Here is a 19,470-nt window from a genome sequence, read left to right as displayed (position 1 = left end):
ACAGTTTTTCGCCTCCAGCTGAGCGTCTAGGCTTACGACGTCACACAGAGCGTCCGCACACTCGTTTCTGCAATGGCACAAAGGCTCACGTTTTCGATGTCGGTACCTCACGAAGACGGTACCGTTGGGCCTTGTAGACGTCACACAGAGCGTCCGCACGCACGTTTTTCAAGGCAACACAAAGGGTCCCTTTTACGGTCAGTACCTCGCCAAGATGGCGCCAACGCACCGTCCGTTGAAGAGTCAGCGAGCATCAGCGTCGGCGCAATTCCACGACATCGGCTTCCAGGATCGCTGCACCACGAAGGTTTCGGTGTGTCCCACTTCTGAGATGTTAGGAATTTCTTCGCAGACACACAGATTTTATAGAAGGGCGCTCTTTAATAGATAAATAAAAGAAAAAAAGAGAGAGACAGCGTGACGACTGCCTTCCTTAGCGGTCGCCATCTCTCTCCTCTATGTTGCCAGCCTTCTCTTCCGATTCCGCTAACAGTAGTTATGTGCGCAACAGCTCGGCACAACGCTCGCACAGAGAGCAGGAAACACAACGTACAAAGTTCGCTACGCCGAGCTAAAGCGCCGAGCTGAGGAGAAAAATGGGGAGAATGAAAAAGAAAAAAACAAGCAAAACGCAAGATCCGCGTGTTTCCAAGGGCAACGGCAGGCAGACCAATGATCTTGCAGAAAAACTGGCGCAAGACCGCTTCCCGCGGGGGACGGGGGGACAGGGGGGGGGACGTGCAAGGGGCGTGGCGGTCGTGCGGCGGTGGCAGAGTTCAAAGAGTGGCGGTACTTTCAAATTATCAAGGGAGTATAGTTTACACGTATATCTTGAAATTAGCTAATCGTCGCCAAGGTCTAGCCAAAAACGAATTCATATGACCCTCAATGCGACTAGTGAAGAATAGTACATTGCTATGTTCGGAAGACTTGCGCGTATAACAGGACGAACGCACGGAAAAAACGAGGTGTATATATATATATATATATATATATATATATATATATATATATATATATATATATATATATATATATATATATATATATATATATATATATATATTATACGCCCAACTCTTCCTAACATAGCCATGTACCAACTCGCCCAGCAATCACTTCTTCCAAAGTACATGGCTTGCCTCTAGACAGTGAAAGTACATGAGTGCCTACTATACGGCGCCCATGAACCATGTTAAACGATTCTAAATGCACTTTTTCTAACCTCCACGGTCTGTGTGCATCTCATGCAAGTGCCTGAGGAAGGTCGTACTGACCAGAAGAAGCTATTTCCCCCATCTGCTTAAACGTTCCTCCAGAAGGGCTTGACGCGCCACACCTTCGTGGCTCCCGTTTGACACACACAAAAGAAAGATGTTGTACTCATGAAATAACTGCACTGCTCGTATTTTATATTTCTAGGTATCCGTGCGGCCAGTTCGGGAAGCACATCTACGGGACTGCTGCGTACGAACACTTAATATTAAGCCCAAGTTGACACACACCTGGAGCCAGTTTGACAAGATGTGAGTTCCATACGCCTTTCAACATTTCGGATCGTATGTCCCGAGGGGCCTGGCCTTTTACAAGGAAGAAATTAAGATGCGACAGCACTGAAGCAACCCAAGGGCTTTTTAGCGTGAGTGGCCATTCATATTTCATTCACATAACGTAATTTTTAAGAACACACAATGAGCACAGCTCTGACGTGCATTTCTTCCATTTCTTAACCAGGAGGATCAACAGACCGATCACCGTGATGACATCAAGATTTCGCGCCGAAGCACTCAGGCCAGCATCCTCTGATGCTGCGTTTTTGGCTGAATTTCTGGGCAACCTCTACAAGTGGGAAGCGTGTAATCGAGAGAAGCGGCACTTTTTGTTGCAGTGAATCCACTGCAACAGGGTTAAGGGTCACGACAGCAAGTACCCCCTCATTGTTGGAGTACCTCGCACAGAGCCTTGGGTTCAAATATTTAAGGACTTCACGGCGTAGCACCGATCCAGTAGAGCACTTGTTCGGCATCGTTCGCCAGTCAAGCGGCTGCAACGCCCACCCTTCTCCAGATGACTTCTTTATCACGGTCAATTGTCTATCCTACTATCACTTGGCTCGCGGTGTCGTTAGTTGCAATGCAAATCCTGACATAGTAAGCGCTCTTCTCACTGTCCATGACGAACAAGGTTCAGATTCAATGCCGAAGAAGATCAACGGGCTTCTTTCCCAGGGTAAGTTAGACAAAGTTGAAAGTTCGATTGCCTCAATGCCAGCTGAGCCTGTGGAGCTGATGTGATTGTGGAGAAAAGCAACTGGAGGCTAATTTATTAGACTGCAAGGTATGTGGCGAGGAAGTTCATCTTAAAGCTAGCAAACTCGCAATGCAAAGAAATACTTCGCGAAATATGTCGAATTCACCTGACAATTTAAGGAGCAGTGCGACTGGGGTGGGCTTCTATATGCCTCCCCGAAGCTCTACAAGTTCATTGCCGCCCTTGAGAACCTGTTTACTGAATGTTTCAGCCTTTCGGAGCTGCACGCAGAGAGCATCTCCGATATCCGTTCTCTGGTAAAAACATTTCCTGAACTCGAATACTGTCGGCTGTCCAGAGCACAAAGAAGAAGTAAGCATTAAGCTCGTTTCTTTCTACATGCTCACTCGCCCTCACTTTTTAGTTAAGGTAATCAGTGAAAACACATCAAAGAGAGAGAGGGCAACGCACCTAAAGCTAAGCAGGATTAAATAGGGGCTCAGGTTTCCGCACATGCACCTACGCCATCTGTTAGATTTGTTCAATCTGGTTCCAGTGTGTCAGTGTATTCAGCATGGGTAAGTAGAGTGTCTCGCGAAGACGTGGCTACTTGACAAACGATTTTCCTCATGAGGAATATACTCGGCTGTTCATTTTATTTCTTTCATATTTTATTGTCACGGTAGACGGATCGCATATAGATCAATCTACTCTCGCCTTATAGGTTGTCTTTTGCACTGTAGATTTTTATAAGACGATGTCGACGCTATCCGAAAGCTTTAGTTTTTCGAAGTTGTAAATAAAATATCATACCTGGTCTTAGGTTTAAGCGCTCTAGTCATTACCTCTTTGTGTTGGATCTGGGAGAACGTTTTCGTGCTTCCAGGAAATTTTCGCGATTGCATACATTGTGGTAGAACCCCTTATACCAAAATTATGTTATTATAATAGTGATAACTGTATACTTTGATATAACAACAGTATATACAGTTCGCGCAAAAATAAAGCTCACCGCATGGCACCATTGTTGGCGAGAATGAGCGTGTTGCAGGCCGCGTAATAAGAACAGAAAACAATATAAGAAAAGGAAAGTAGACTTACTCTACAAGATCAGAAAAAAAACATAAAAGGGAAAAGCAGACTTACTCGACCTTGCAGAAAAACAGCCCAGCTTTCATCAGAGCGGCTACTTTCGAGCTGTTGCATTAGCAATTTCAGTTGCCTGCATTTAAACCACATAGTTTGAAACATGGCCCCTATGATTGACCCTTTGAAACGTGGCCTGCACGAGCACGCCTTAGAGACCTTGATTATGTGATCTTTAGCAAAAGGCCGCACCTCACCGAGGCACATCTAATTTTACATGCGTACCCACCATGTTTCCCCCATTGTCACCATTGTCACCAAATGTAAAAAAGGTGACTGATTTAGTTCATCCAAGCGCATTGCAGGCCCCTTATTTGACGCGTAAAAATAGGGGAGCACAGCGGTTAAGCAATTATTGATAATTTTCATGATACAGCCAGGAATGTTAAACCTTTGCCATATATGGCACTTGACATGACCCCATTTTCATCATATGTAATCTCGGTGTGACTGGGAAAACATTGCGGTTAATTGCCGTTTAACACTTAAGATAGCTTGATCATCAATTTCTTGCAAAAGCCGCAAGCCGTATTCTTGGTCATGAATTTTTTGCTAGAACTAGAATATACTATTCTAGTTCACTATAGACTACAATAGTCGTACTTCCGGAAGTACGTAATTCCTGTCGACATTTGAAACTCTCATTTTCGCTTACTTCAGCCTGTTTATTTAACTGCGTAAGTAAACATACTCAGTGACAGCAGGAAGAAGCACACTAATCCAAAGGCCCTTCTTCATTGATCTCAGCTATGGGCAATTGGCAACTCCGGAATCCATTACCTATGCTGGCTCCACTGTCCATGTAAAGAAAGATGGCTACGACATTTAGTTTCACGGCGGCTCTTTCGCTTAGTGCTGCGCTCACGTTTCTCGCTTGAGGCGTCGAATCCAAGTGTTTCGCGGAAGGCGAAAGGGTTCTTGCTGCCGATCGCCTTATTTAGATCGGGCTCGAGGATTCTTGCTGAGTAGACCATAAATATGATCGCTTTGGCGCAAACAAGGAAGGACGGAAGGGAACAAGGGTTCTTGTTCCGTTTGTTCCCTTCCGTTCTTCCTTGTTTGCGCCAAAGCCAGCATATTTATGGTCTACTCAGCTATATGAACCGACTAGGCCAGCAACATGTACTTACTTCTGCATTACTGAATGATTCCAGCGACGAAACGTGGGAGATAGTTGCGCTGTGCGTGCAAACGTCTTGCCTACCCAGTGAGCCGCATCATATCTTTTTTAACACAAAGCCTTTCAAGCGAGCTGAAAGTTAAAAAAAAAAGAGGGAAGCGTTTGTGCGCATCGGGCCTCCGAAAGATGCAGTCTCTTGCTTTCGGTGTTGCTCCACTGGTGCAGGTACGACATTTGACTGTTTTCGACCTTCATAGGCAGTTCCGCACTGCGACTCGTGTAGCAGTATATCGCATAGCCCATCCCACAATATATAGGCAGTAACGTCCGTCGTGATTTCAGAAGTTAAATACAGGTATTCTTCACTAACAGAACGAGGCTAAAAACTGCAATGTTACCAGGTCAGTGTGTACTGGGTAAAAGCAAATGAGCGTTCCGTTAGCGAGTCGGCGTGCACCTTTCGTTGTCAGTTAGTTGGTACGTGCGATGATATTGTCCTCATCCGATGACTGGCGCTTCTTCGTGCACGCAGTACCTAGTGTTCGGGGTAGGGCCCGGGCTTGGAGACACAGCACACACCTGTACACAGCAGACACCTGCCGCCTGTAGGAATTCATCAAACCCCTGTGAAACGTGAGAAGAAACCGTCGGACCATGTTGAGTTTCTTCCATGTTTCCAAAACTTAGCGAGGGTTTTCTTTTCGGTAGATCACTTGTATTAGTGCAAATGCACGACTTGGAAACGAATTGAACCAGTTGTAATCAATTTTAGCTGTGGGCACAGTGTCGGAAAGCAAATTTGTGGCGTTGTGCGCTAGTGAAAAACTTCAAAGCTGGAACGAGTGCTGTTTGTTTTTGCTTCTAAATCTCGTGCGAGCGAATAAACTGACAACTGAACGCGTTGAATGAGAAAACATCTTCTGCTGACACCGCTAAACTAACGCATGCTGTGAAAACGATATGTCGTCTGGCGGCATAACATGTGCCATGATCAACTTCGCACTTTCCGAGGTAATTATCATCCGTGCTGCTTAAAGCATTAGAAACACTAATGCCGGGACAGCAAAGCATAAACGAACAATGCCAAATGAGCCTTAGGCGTACATGACTATAGTTTATTAAAGCGCCTGCCTGAACAAAGAACGACACAGAGAACAAAGATGCTCCGTGCTTTGAAACGCCAGCAAGATATTTAAAATATATAACGAGAAAGCGATGCTCTACTCGCCGGTGAGAAGGAAGTCGTCCCGAGTGAGGTGTTTCGAACAAACCAGTATAGTATCAGTCGTCACCTTTTCCCAATGCGAAATTTCTTATCCAAGTCGCTCTCCGATGCGAGTCGTCTGCTTATGAAACCATACATTGCAGTCTTTCTACAGCGATGACACGAATAATGTAACAAAAGTCTTTCGACATTTTTTCTTCACTTTCCGGTTCGTGCGTGATGGCATCATGGCGATTCGAGAACTACGAGTCATTCAGCGCATGCCGTGATATGAGACCCGCTTTCGCCTCAATCGAATCTGGATCGGCTGTTTCTTGGCGTGGCCGCCAGGCGGCGAGCGTTTACTTCGAGTCCCGCATAGCAGCCGCGTGTGGCAATCTGCTGTACGACGAAATGTATCGGCCCGAAAAGAGTGAGGAGAAGGCTTCTCTCGAAAAGCGTGTTTGGGAAAAATGACGACTTGCGAGCTGCGCGTGACTGCAAAATTCGGCTAAAATGTTCATAGCAGCGTGTGCTATCCGCTGACTATTTTTTTTTCACCAAGCCCTACGGGTGGTTCAGGACGCTTTTAAAGGAACAAATAATTACTTAATTGACACTTCCTGCTCTGAGCAGTTATAAAATTCACAAATGTTCACGAGCAAGGTGTGGCCGTGCCCTAACGGTGACGTAAGTACACATATCACGTTTGTTTCTGTATTTAGCAATGTCACGGATGTAACGGATACCGAAAGAAAGAACGACGTAATTACTTGTCTCTCAACTGAATATCTTATGCAGGCACGTTACAAATACATCGGGTGTTTATTACTTAGTTTCTTTAGGTAGTACAGAATTTTTAAAAATCGCCTGTGGCGATTTACTACTCCTACTCCTACTCATTGGGCTGGACTATTCAAATAAATCAACGTTACTTGCCAAAAAAAAACACCAAACATGCATAATTGACAACTTAAAAATGCTGTTAATTATTTTAATACACATTCGCAATTCCCGAATGGTAGCCGGTGAGTTCGAATGAAATGCACTTGGAAGGAACTTTCACGACATCACTTTCGCAATAATAATTCGGGAATTAGGCGACAACTCATTATAGTCTCAATTACTTTTATTCTGCTATGAACAAAAGAACGTTTTCTTCAAAAAGCAAGTATAACAATAGCGCATTTTCCCGCAAGTTTGACAGCTCATGTCTCGAAAGTGGTGTCATGCTCAAAATTCGCTCCAAGTGCATATGCCTTGCAAACTCACCGGGTACAACGTGTAAATTGCAATATGTGACTTACAGTAGTTAGTTAAAGGTTAATTAGTGTATATTTGTTAATAATTCGACCGCCTATGTCGATTTCTCGTGCGAATAATTTCCGCCGGTTAGAGGAAACCAGCTCAAGGACAATAATTACGTTATCTGCCACAAGCGATATATTAAAAATTCCGTATGTTCTAAGGAAACCGTATACGAGGCGGAAAGCGTCAAACTGGAAAGGAGAGAACACACCCAAAACTTCAGAACAGCACTGTCTTTAGCAGCGAAGTGGACGGCGGACTTTCACACACATGCGCGTGCTTATCAATACCATAATTGCCTTACAAATACTGTTATAGAAATCCTATTGCATTTCGGTTGCGGTTTTGTTGCCCTAACTAGGCTTTCGGTTAAGGGGCTATTAAATGTTATGTATGGCTTTTGTAAGATTCAGCTACGTCTTGGGGGCGGGGGTATGTTTACTCTGAGGGCTCGTGATGATGAATGTATTTGGGAAATTCACTGCGTTGCTACAGTTATGGACGTAATTAGGCTTGCCCAGTTCTCTAATATTGTGTAGGTGGTTCTTTTTCGTCCATTTGGAGTAGCCAGATAAGCAAAAAATGTCATCAGCACCATTAGGACCAAGAAATCTGATATACGTGTAACATTTGTGGGGCACAAGGCACTCAGCTCTAAGCTGAAAGCATTCTCATATTGCTTTTGGAATACATGAATGAATGTTCCTTATTCAAATGGAAGCGCTTACAGGAAAACGGAACAAAATGTAAAACACGACACACCGAGCGTTGGAATGTTAGTAGCACTTAGAAGTGCGTCTACCCGCACTTTTAATTGAGTTCTCAAAGACGTTTGTAACAAAACCCGAGTTCATCTCCTTTCATTGTCTTCGTGAATTAAAAGTTGAAGTATGCACATGTTTCACCCTAGCATTTCTGGCTTGCAGTAGCGCGCAGAATAATTTCTGCTCAGGTTGTTTAAATTGTTCCGTTTCATCAATGTGTTTTCGCTATATATCACTATTGGTCTTCTATCAGCTGGTTAAATCGGGTTTATTGGCGCAATATCGACTTACGCCATGCTGCGCCAGCCACGAGCTGTTGGAAAAACAATGGTAGAAGCACTGAAAGTTGTATTACTCTTAAGAATACTTTAAAAAATCGGTTTCGTCAAGAAATTTGAGGACTTCTGTTAGGGGCACAAGTGAGTAATCTCCCAAAATTAAAGATGGATGTAGAGGTATGTAATTTGTATAAATCGCACAAGTAGGTTATTCTTTGTGCTTCTATATGTAAACATGTGATTAGAATGTGCATTTCTGTCAACGGATTGTGGTAATTACCACACGTTCGTTGTTATTCCTTTTTTATTAAACAATTGTGCATGAGGTGCGTGTGCTTTATTTGAAGTCGGCACAAAATGACTTCGATAAAAGTTCTTGAATGTAACATGTTTTCCATTCACCAAGGACAGATTTATTAAGTTGTAATTTGTTTATTTTTTCTCTCAAATTGCATCCGCTTTGCCATTTGAAGGTCACTGCTTCGCGAAAGCTTCAAAACCGTCCGTAACAAATATCTTTAATTTCAGAAGTCACCTTAGCTGCACTATTATCCATATTTTCATTTTGGTATCCTAACGTGGCTTGGGAGCCAGCAAACACGGATGGATTGGGCTTGACTTACTTGTAACATGTTCAAAATATGACCCATGAGGCGTTCCTGCTCAGATTTCAGATTAAAAGTCTTTAATTCACTTTGACAATCTGTATAAACGACTACTTTTGCCCGTTTGCCCGTTGTAATGTTTTGCACTGCTATCCACAGAGCATAACATTCAGCTGTGAAAAGAGAGATGAAATATGGTAGGCTAACAGTATGTTCCCACGCACCTTCGACGACGCTGGTTCCCGACGTGTCTACATATTGTGTCTACGACGTGTCTATTTTACACCGACGTGTGTTTGACTCGTCGGTGTAAAATTCTGTGTAAGTGTTGTATGTGTACGGTGCGAAACTCTTGTATTGTGTGCCCATGTAAGGTATTCCACTCCTTCAAGTGTGTTAATGAAAAATCAAGAAACTGTGTAAAGTCTCCCCGAGGAGGTAAATAATAGTTTCCCTGTTAGCAACATAACTCACTTTATTAGGGACATTGCACTGGCCACATTTTACCTCGTACCAAGTATAAGAGGTGAAATGGCATGCGGTTTGTTCGTGTGGTGTAGATATATAGAGTGCTCTGGTGATGGCCGAACACTGAAAACGTGTGTAAGCATGAGTTCCGTTGTTATATGTTCCAAGGACTGGGCTCGTTACTCTCCGAGTACCAAGTGGGAATAGGCGATGTCCCGTTGGTGCCACTTGCTAGGCGTAGTCCTTGGTTATGAACTGGATTTAATCCCCTGAGGTACGACTGTCAGGTTGAGTCACAAATGATGCAACCATAATCTATTTTACTACATACTAAATAACGATAGACATGTAGAACGCACCTGCGGTCAGAGCCCCATTGCTTCCGGGACAGGACTTTGAGAAATGCCTTGTCTGATTTGACCTTCACACTATGTGCGCAAGAAAATTCCGCTTCTTTTCTAATGAAACCTTTAAAGCCTAGTGTTCTTGTTTCACTGGCAATATCGTTTCATGTAGTTTCAGGATAACGTTGAGTTGTAAGCGCCTCTGTTGCGAAAAAAAAAACACACGCACAAACAGTTTTTTCAATGGTTAAACAGAAGCCGTTTTCATTGGCTCAGAATGTCAAATAATTTAAAGTGATTTGAATCGGACGTTCGCAAATTAACATATTCTACGCGCGGTACGCGACTGGGAGATCAATAAAGTATAAAGATTGCATGAGAGGATGGTATAATTCTATTTGCCGAGCAACTTTTCAACACGAACAGTGTCGTGCTTAGAATAGTACCTGAGGCGCACCGTTATCCTGGACAACTATGCGTGATAGCACTGTGCCCAGATGCACCTGTAATATTTGATTGTACGTAAAATCAGCCAGGTACTACAGCCTTTTGCCACAAATACCTAGGTCCGCCAAGTCACTCACTGTACCAAACCTCAATGGATCTTATATGCTCTGTATGGGACAAAGGATATCGTGAGGTAGTGTTCGCATAGAAAGGCATTGTGTACTTTGTGTTCTAGTCAGATGAAGTGATTAGTTGTTGAACAACTTTTGTTATACCTTCACTGCCGAATATCTAATAAGATTTTTTTGCTTCAAAATGTTAACGTCGTGCTTGCAATACTTTCATAGGATTTTGTCAAACAGCTGTGAGAGCGATATGTTGCTAGCTGCAGGGTATGTTGGGTTTCCCGGCTTTTAAGAACGGTACTATTATTGCCTTCTTCCGTGCTTTCGGCATTACTCCTGTTTCCCAAACCCTGTTAAAATATTCTAGCAGAAAATCTACAGCTGCTTCTGTAAGTAGGCAAACATTGAACATTGGATACGGTCAAGAGCCCCCGCCGGTTTCTTTGCCGGCAGAAACCACCCTGTTTTTATCCAGGGAAAACAGGGGGAAGGCGGGAGATGGAAATTCAAGACGATGAGCAAAACGAGACTCGGCACAGCACTCCTTTATTCTCCATTCCACACCCTCGCAGGTAACACACCTTCGCTCGTTGCCGCGCCCAACCGCCTTACCCCGCATCCCATTTAGAAGAACCCTGCCGAGAAAAGCATATGTCGCCTTGAAAAAGACAAGTCGACTTGTCGAAACGTTGACTCCTGCTTTCACTTTGTTCCTGTATATATCTGGTAGTGTTTGGGGAGCATTTGTCACGTTGTAGTGACGATGAAGAACACAACAGCAAAAACATTGTGTTACGATCATACTCTTCATTAGGGGATTCTATGCGCAGAAAAATAAGGCGCACTAAAAAACAAGTTAAACTCAACAGATCACAACGATAGCGGAGAACACAGCCGGTGATAACATACACAACAGATAGAATCAATGATAGCAGAGTAAGTTCCAAATCTTGCAGGCGCGTCCTGCGCTGAACGATAACCTTAGGTTTTGGCGGGTGAAATGCAGTCTCCGGAAAAAGAATAAATAGGTACAGTCATGGACAGCCTAAGCTCAAACGAAACAAACGACAGGTACTGGCGGTGCGGCCTAGCCGTGAGAACGGAAAGCTCCGACGAGCTAAATAACATGTGTTCGAGAGTGCCCTTCGCTGCTGCTGTGTGAATCAGCCGGTTTCGTGTGCTACGCTATTGAGCTACTTTCCGATCTCGCGGCTGGGTCGCGCCGCCCGTATCTGTCGTCTGCTGTTATTTTGTTTCAGTTTAGGCAGTCCGTGACTGTACACGTGTCAATGCCCCACCCTATAAAGAAAGCATCGTCCGCATGCTACAATAGCGAGAGAAAGAAACTAAAGCACACGTAGCAAAAAAATCACAAGGAAACAAAGTGCGAGGGATCATTAGGCCTGGTGGAAGGGCATAAATGTTCCAACACTATGAACAACATGGACTATTTCAAAGAACCAGAAGAAAGGGGCTTAACAGAGGGGCCCGATTTTTATTAATCATATCATGAGAAGCCAATAAACAAATACATCAAGGAAAACATAAGGAAAATTACTTGTACTTACTAATTGAATTAAAGAAATGATAAATTAATCGCAACTAATGGCCACAGGTTAGAGCATCACACGCGTAATGCATAGACGTGGGATCGTTCCCCATCTGCGGCAAGTAGTTCTTTCATCCACTTTCACTGCCATTAACTTATCCTTTGTTTAATTCAATTAGTAAGTACAAGTAATATCCCCTATGCTTCCCTTGGTGTCTTTCTTTGTCGGCCAAAAGGCCACGAGCGGCGCCGCTGTGATTACGTAATGTCATCTGGCACGACTTTATAGTCCAGTGCACCAATTCATCGGATGATCTTGTAGGGTCCGAAATAGCGTCGTAAAAATTTCTCACGAATTGCTCGTCGGCGTATCGGGGTCGAAACCACCAGGCTGGTATTCCACGTAGCGTCGTCGAGGATTGTAGGGTCCGCTGTCCGGTTCTTTGTTGGTTCTGGATTCGCAGACAGGCGAACTGTCGGGTTTCTTCGGTGCGCTGGAGATAGGCGGCGACATCGCGATTCTCTTCGTTGGTGAAGTGCGACAACATGGCATCGAGAGTCGTCGTTGGGTTCCTGCCGTAAACCAGCTTGAATGGCGTGATCTGCGTCGTTTCTTGCACCGCCGGGTCGTAAGCGAAAATTACGTGCGGAAGGACGGCGTCCCATGGGGTCTTGTCCTCGACGTCGACGTACACCGCGAAAGTGCTGGTGAGGGTCTTGTTAAACCGGTACGTAAGACCGTTCGTCTGCGGGTGGTAGGCAGTTGTCCCCCCCTGTCTTTTCTGGCTGTGTTCCAGAATCGCCAGCAACGTAAGCTCCGCTATAAAAGCCGTTCCTCAGTCGGTGACAAGCACTTCCGGGGCACCATGTCGTAGCAAGATATTCTCAACGAAGAAATTTGCAACTTCGGACTCACAATCTTTAGGCAGGGTTTTTAGTTTAGCGTAGCGCGTAAAGTAATCGGTAGTCACCATAATTAACTTATTTCCGGGTGCTGACGTCGGAAAGGGCCCAAAAAAGTCCCTCCCGATTTGTTGGAACGGTCGACAAGGAAGCTTGACTGGCTGTAGCAATCCCACTGGCCTTGTTGGTGGCCTCTTGCGCTGCCAACAGTCTCCGGATGTCTTGACATAGCGGGCGACGTCAGTGGTCAGGCTGGGCCAATACTCCTTGTATCCTTGCGAGCGTACACCCGAGGTGCCCGGCTGTTTGATCATCACGCAGGTCATGCAGGATTTTTGGCCACAGTGCTGAGGGCACCACGAGGAGGTAGTTTGCGGGGACCCGGGAGAAGTTCGATGAGGACGTGGTTCTATAGTGAAAACGGCGACAATCCACGCTTAAACGCAGTTGGGAAAAAGTGCCTTCGAAATACTCCACAAGTCTTCCTAGTTCTGCGTCGGCTCGTTCCTGTTTGCTGAAGTCGTCTTCGTGTAATAACGCGATAGCGTTAAGGAGCTCGTGTCGCAGAAACGCCGGTGTCAGCGGCGTTGGCCGTGAGCGAAAAATCCCAGAAGGCAATTCATAAACAAAAACTTGCAAGATGGGCTGGGTGGGAATCGAACCAAGGTCTCCGGAGTGTAAGACAGAGACGCTACCATTCAGCCGTGAGTTTGATGGTTCAAAGCGGGACAAAAGTGCCTCTAGTGAATGCGGCGTTAACTTAGAAACGTGCCGTAGAAAGTTATACTGCGGTGTATATCGGTAATTATGAGGCTGTAAATTACAGAAGTCGCAGTTAAACGAGTAGCGAAGTACGTTTCCGATACATTTCTGCGCTTGGCGCACACGCAGAGCCATCTTGCGGAAAACACAGAAGACCCCCTCCTCGCAAGGTACGGCGCTGCCCCGGCAGCTGGCGCGCCACTCGCCCGCTTGTCCCCTTCCTCTCGTCAAGAGCATGCCGAGCGAATGAGTGGGCGGTGCGAACGGGTTGAGATAACGCTATCGCGTTCCACTCTTGAAGGCGAAGCTTAAGGGGAAGCTTTAGCTCGGGCCCGACTTCGACGCGGCCTATTCAAATACTTGTAAAATGCAAAAACGTTTTTGTGAGATAAACCATGTACCGATTTTAATGAAATTTGTTGCATTTGAAAGAGAAAGTTAAATTCTAGTGACTGTTCGAAGCGGAATTACAATTTAGGGCTTGAATTTTGTAAAAGAGATTTTCAATTATTTGAGTGTTGAAAAAAACAGAAGTACGAAGTTTACAAACTCATAGCTCTGCATCAAGACTTCATATCGCGGTTCTGTAAACGGCATCCATTAGATCATTCAAAGCGGACAAATTCGATATGTCATTTTACATCTTACGTGAATTTCTTACGTTGGTTACAAGGGTTCTGCAAAAGTTGTATTTCCATATTACTAAATTTTTTTATATTAGTGTGTAATATCAATTTTGTCCGCTTTAGATGTACTATTACATGCAATGTACAGAATGGTGTTATTATTTTTCGTTCTTGAGTTACAGAGTTGTAAACTTGATAGTTTCGTTTTCTGAAAATGTTCAGTTTTTGCCAATTTTTAATAAAAATTTCATGACCTAACTCAATTCAAAACCAACAGTCACTAGATTTTAAGTTTTTCTTTTAAATGGAATAGACCTCGTCAAATTTGGTGCAGTAGTTGCCGAGAAAAACGAATTCTCCTTTTACACGTATTAAGATAGGAGCACCTCCGCTAAAGCTTCCTCTTAAGCGTCCTCCAATTTTTTCTCCCGGGAAGCGCTCGTCGACTTTTTTGTCTTGCGGCGACGGGTCGATGAGGATGCGAGACAGTGAATCAGCATCAGAGTCGACAAACTTGATAACTTAAGTTGAAGGTACGGCACGATACGTCGCTGCTATTCCTGAAAAATAAACACCATGCAAATTTACCTGGCGGACAACTCAGGCACGGCATGCAGACACAAAGCCGCATTAAAACACGGTAGCGTCTAGGCGACACTACGGAAGCGGTCGCATAGCTTTGCGGCGATGACATTGCTCGGCGTGATGCCCATTTGATCCCGATGGCGGCAGCCGAATTCCGACGGGGGCCAAATGCAAAAGTGCTCGTGCACTTATTCACTTAGATTTAGGTGCACGTTATACAGCCTCAGGGGGTTAAAATTATTCTGAAGTCCTCTACTATGGCGTGCCTTATAAAACCATGATGGTGTTGGCACATTTCAATTAAGGTTTAACACTTCTGGCACATTGTGATGTGCCTTGTGAGGCAATAACAGTGCTAACGCTCTCGGTGCTTATGAACAATGGCGGACAACAGCGCCTCAAAACACGTCCCGCTGTGTGTTCCCTGCACTACGCAAAAATGGAAGTGGCGTACGCAAGGTAACGTTTAACGTCAACTCACCATTCTAGTATTGAGCTAAACGCCGAAAGATGAAACACTCGCCGTCAACGTCCCGCTAATTATCGCCAATCAAAGCAAACAGCATAGAAAGCTTCGCTTACATCAATTACCGCATTAGGATCCACACAATTTCGGTTGCATGTTCCTTTTCTGATGGTCCGAGTGCAATTTGTTGCATTCTCTACAATAACGTAATTGTGGTGTATTGCTGTAAAATCTAGGGCAGAGGGTGCGCAGTTTCCCCTTCATCCTGCTGTACCTGTATACCAGCTTTTATGCGACTGCTCGTTCCTTTATTGATGAAGGAAAACAAACTCGACTTAAGGAGAATGGTTGCCATACAATTTGTATCCACAAAGAAGATTCGCGATAATATGTTAACCACGATCTCTCGTGCCCGGTGCGCAGGCTCTATCCAAAGGCCTATTTCAACTGGAAGACTGCGTCGCGAAGCAGCCTGGAGTCCAGACGCAGGCGCCGGCAGAGACGCAGGTTGTCGAGGAGGGACAGCGCGAGCGACCGCAGGAGCAATAGCACCGGCACGCCGACTCCGCCAGCGGTGGGCGCAGACGAACCTGAAGTCATTCAGTGGGCAGTTGGCACGGAGGAGAGCTCATCCCGAAGTCGCGGATCCCGCGCTTACGATTAGCGGCTCGTCTGTTGCGACAGGGTGTTGCTGCTCTCGTACAGTGCCTGTTCGTCGCGGCTGAAATGCTGAAAACCAAGTCCCTGCAGTTCAGCGCACGTGACTTCCGTGTGAACGATTCTTCTGCTCGGATTCCTCATGTGGCAACGTACGACCGAGGAGTTGGACAACTGACTTATTCATCAACGCCAAGCTGCTTTACTGCGCAGCTGCTCTTTGATGACACGATGTTCACGTGTCAATATTTGCTCACTTGTGATGTGACTAGTGTTTCAAACTGACGCGTCTAGCTTTAACGGTGAACAGGGATCACCAGATACGGGCTCTTTTCGAGCGAAAAGAAGAAAGACGTCAGTATATGCGCAGGACGCCACCTTTATGTATTCTAAAGATTAGTGAGACATAAACTGCTATTATTCCAACGTTCATCAAGGAATGTTTGCCGTTTAGAAATGCATATTTCAGGCATCGCATTTTTCATTGCTTACCTGACACAGCGATCGGGATCGTTGTAGTGTTTATAATGCAGTCATGCGGCACAGAATGTTTAGAAAGCTTGCCGTTGTCTTTGACGAATAGTCTGAATGGTACGCTTGTAACGCAGCTTGCCCTTTTTGAAGTCATTACGTCCGGCACATTCAAAAGCATCATTTTTTTGCTTTTATTTCTTCAGTCTCTTTCTGACTAATCCAGCTTTACTCTTTTTTCGTGATCCTGAATGCGTACTGCGCAAGCACTCTTTCACTTTATATACAAATGCATGCTGTTTTTTTCATGTACACCAAAAAGCTTTGCCACTTGACTGCTTCATTGAGCTCCTCCTTTGCGAAAATAAATGAACAGATTTGTTTGGCGTGTTCGTTCCCACGTGCTACTCCAGATGAACATCGCAAATACTCTGTGTACTTTTCGTACGTTGACACGAGGCATGAAAATAACCTGCCAAACACTGCAAATCTTTGCCACAAGAAATATGTAAGACTAAGTGGAGTAAGCTTGGACAGATTGCTGCCATTCCACCCCAGTTCTTCCCTGAGTGTCTGTTTCTACTTTCTAATATTTTCACGTGGTGGTGACGTTAAGAACACAGTAGCAATACTGTGAAAGGAAAAACTAGATTTTATTGGGTGAACCTGTACCCACAAAACAGGCTACACTTATAGCACAACGAGAGCGGCGAACACAGTCGGCGATCGTCCAAAAATCTGATCAGCGGGTCAAGCGCGTCGGCTTTTATAGATCAGTCGTCGAATGTTCCAGATTAACCGATGGGACCCGCGTGTCTTCCACAAAGTTCTACACTATTCGCGTAGCGCATACATGCAATCAGATTACACAAGTTGCGTTGAAAGACAGTGGACGGAACCATCGATAACATTCCAGAAACTTCCTTTACATGCAGGCGCGTCCTGCGCTGCGCGATAACATTTGTTAGGCGGCCAAACGTGGTTGCCCGATAAAGATAAGTACACGTGTCATTACCCCCCTCTTAAAAAGCATCGACCCTATGTTGCAAAAAACGAAAGTAAAAAAAAGAAGCACTCGTAGCAAAGACAACAACAAAATAAGGAAGTTAGACAGCGTCCATAAAAGGGTTTAAGGCGCACCACGTAGACCACTTCAGATCGTGCGCGGCGCCGCTGTGAATGCGAAATGCCGTCTGGCACGACCTCATAGTCCAGTGCGCCAATACGTCGGATGACCTTGTAGGGTCCGAAATAGTGTCGCAGTAGTTTCTCACTCAGTCCTCGTCAGCGTATCGGGGTCCATACCCAAACGCGGTCGCCGGGCTGGTACTCGACGAAGCGTCGTCGGAGGTTGTAGTGTCGGCTGTCGGTACGCTGCTGGTTCTTGATCCGTAGGCCGGCGAGCTGTCGAGCTTTTTCGGCGTGCTGGAGATAGGTAGGGACGTCAAGATTCTCCTCGTCAGTTACGTGCGGCAGCATGGCGTCGAGCGTCGTCGTCGGGTTCCTGCCGTAAACCAGTTTGAACGGCGTGATCTGTGTTGTTTCTTGCACCGCCGTGTTGTAAGCGAATGTTACGTACGGCAGGACGGCATCCCAGGTCTTGTGTTCGACGTCGACGTACATCGCCAGCATGTCGGCGAGGGTCTTATTCAGCCGCTCCGTAAGACCATTCGTCTGCGGGTGGTATGCCGTTGTCCTCCTGTGCCTTGTCTGACTGTATTTCAGAATGGCTTGGGTAAGCTCCGCTGTAAAGGCCGTTCCTCTGTCGGTGATGAGGACATCTGGGGCGCCATGTCGCAGCAGGATGTTTTCGACAAAGAATTTCGCCACTTCGGCTGCGCTACCTTTCGGCAGTGCTTTAGTTTCAGCGAAGCGGGTGAGGTAGTCCGTCGCCACGACGATCCACTTATTTCCGGTTATCGACGTCGGAAAGGGTCCCAGCAAGTCCATCCCGATCTGCTGGAATGGTCGGAAAGGAGGCTCGATTGGCTGTAGTAATGCGGCTGGCCTTGTCGGCGGTGTCTTACGTCGGTGGCAGTCTCGGCATGTTCTGACATAACGCGCGACGTCGGCGGTCCGGCGCGGCCAATAATACTTTTCTTGTATCCTCGATAGTGTCCGGGAAAATCCGAGGTGTCCAGCGGTCGAGTCGTCATGTAGGGCGTGCAATACTTCTGGACGAAGTCCTGACGGGACAACAAGAAGGTAGTTGGCGCGGACTGGTGAGAAGTTCTTCTTCACGGGTAGATTGTTTTGAAGCCTGAAGGAAGATAATCCGCGCTTAAATGTGCTGGGGACAACGTCGGTGTGCCCTTCCAAATATTCGACGAGGCCTTTTAGCTCCGGGTCTGCCCGTTGCTGTTCAGCGAAGTCTGCCGCGCTTATCATTCCAAGGAAGGCGTCGTCATTCTCGTCATCTTGCGGCGGCGGGTCAATGGGTGCGCGTGATAGGCAATCGGCATCGGAGTGTTTTCGTCCGGACTTGTAGGTTACAGTGATGTCGTATTCTTGTAGTCTGAGGCTCCACCACGTCAGTCGTCCTGAAGAACCCTTTATATTCGCTAGCCAACACAATGCGTGATGGTCACTGACGACTTTGAATGGGCTGCCATAAGGATAAGGGCGAAATTTAGCTGTAGCCCAAACGATGGCGAGGCATTCCTTTTCAGTCGTAGAGTAGTTGCCTTCCGCTTTTGACAGCGACCGGCTAGCGTAAGCTATCACCTGTTCGACTCCGTTTCTCCTCTGGACTAGAACGGCACCGAGGCCAAGGCTACTGGCGTCAGTATGGATTTCTGTATCGGCGTACTCGTCGAAGTGCGTAAGTACCGGCGGCGACTGCATGCGTCGTTTGAGTTCTTCAAATGCGTCGGCCTGCGGCGTTTCCCACTTGAAGTCAACGTCACATATTGTTAGACGTGTCAACGGCTCGGCGATGCGTGAAAATTCCTTGACAAAGCGCCTGTAGTAGGCACACATGCCAAGGAATCCACGCAATGCCTTCTTGTTGATGGGTTGCGGGAACTGTGCGATGGCAGCTGTCTTTTGCGGGTCTGGACGGACACCAGATTTGCTGATTACGTGGCCTAGGAACAGAAGCTCATCATAAGCGAAGCGGCATTTTTCCGGCTTCAGAGTAAGCCCTGACGACTTGATGGCCTGTAGTACTGTCGCAAGCCGCCTAAGGTGATCGTCGAAATTTCCGGCGAAGACGACGACGTCATCCAAATAAACGACACAGGTCTGCCACTTCAATCGTTCTAACACCGTGTCCTTGACGCGCTGGAACGTTGCAGGCGCCGAGCACAGCACCGAGGCCTAGGCTACTGGCGTCAGTATGGATTTCTGTATCGGCGTACTCGTCGAAGTGCGTAAGTACCGGCGGCGACTGC

This window comes from Dermacentor variabilis, chromosome 9 (genome assembly GCF_050947875.1).
Source record: "Dermacentor variabilis isolate Ectoservices chromosome 9, ASM5094787v1, whole genome shotgun sequence".
In the NCBI taxonomy this organism is placed as follows: Eukaryota; Metazoa; Arthropoda; class Arachnida; order Ixodida; family Ixodidae; genus Dermacentor; species Dermacentor variabilis.
Note: the sequence above shows the minus strand (reverse complement) of the source record.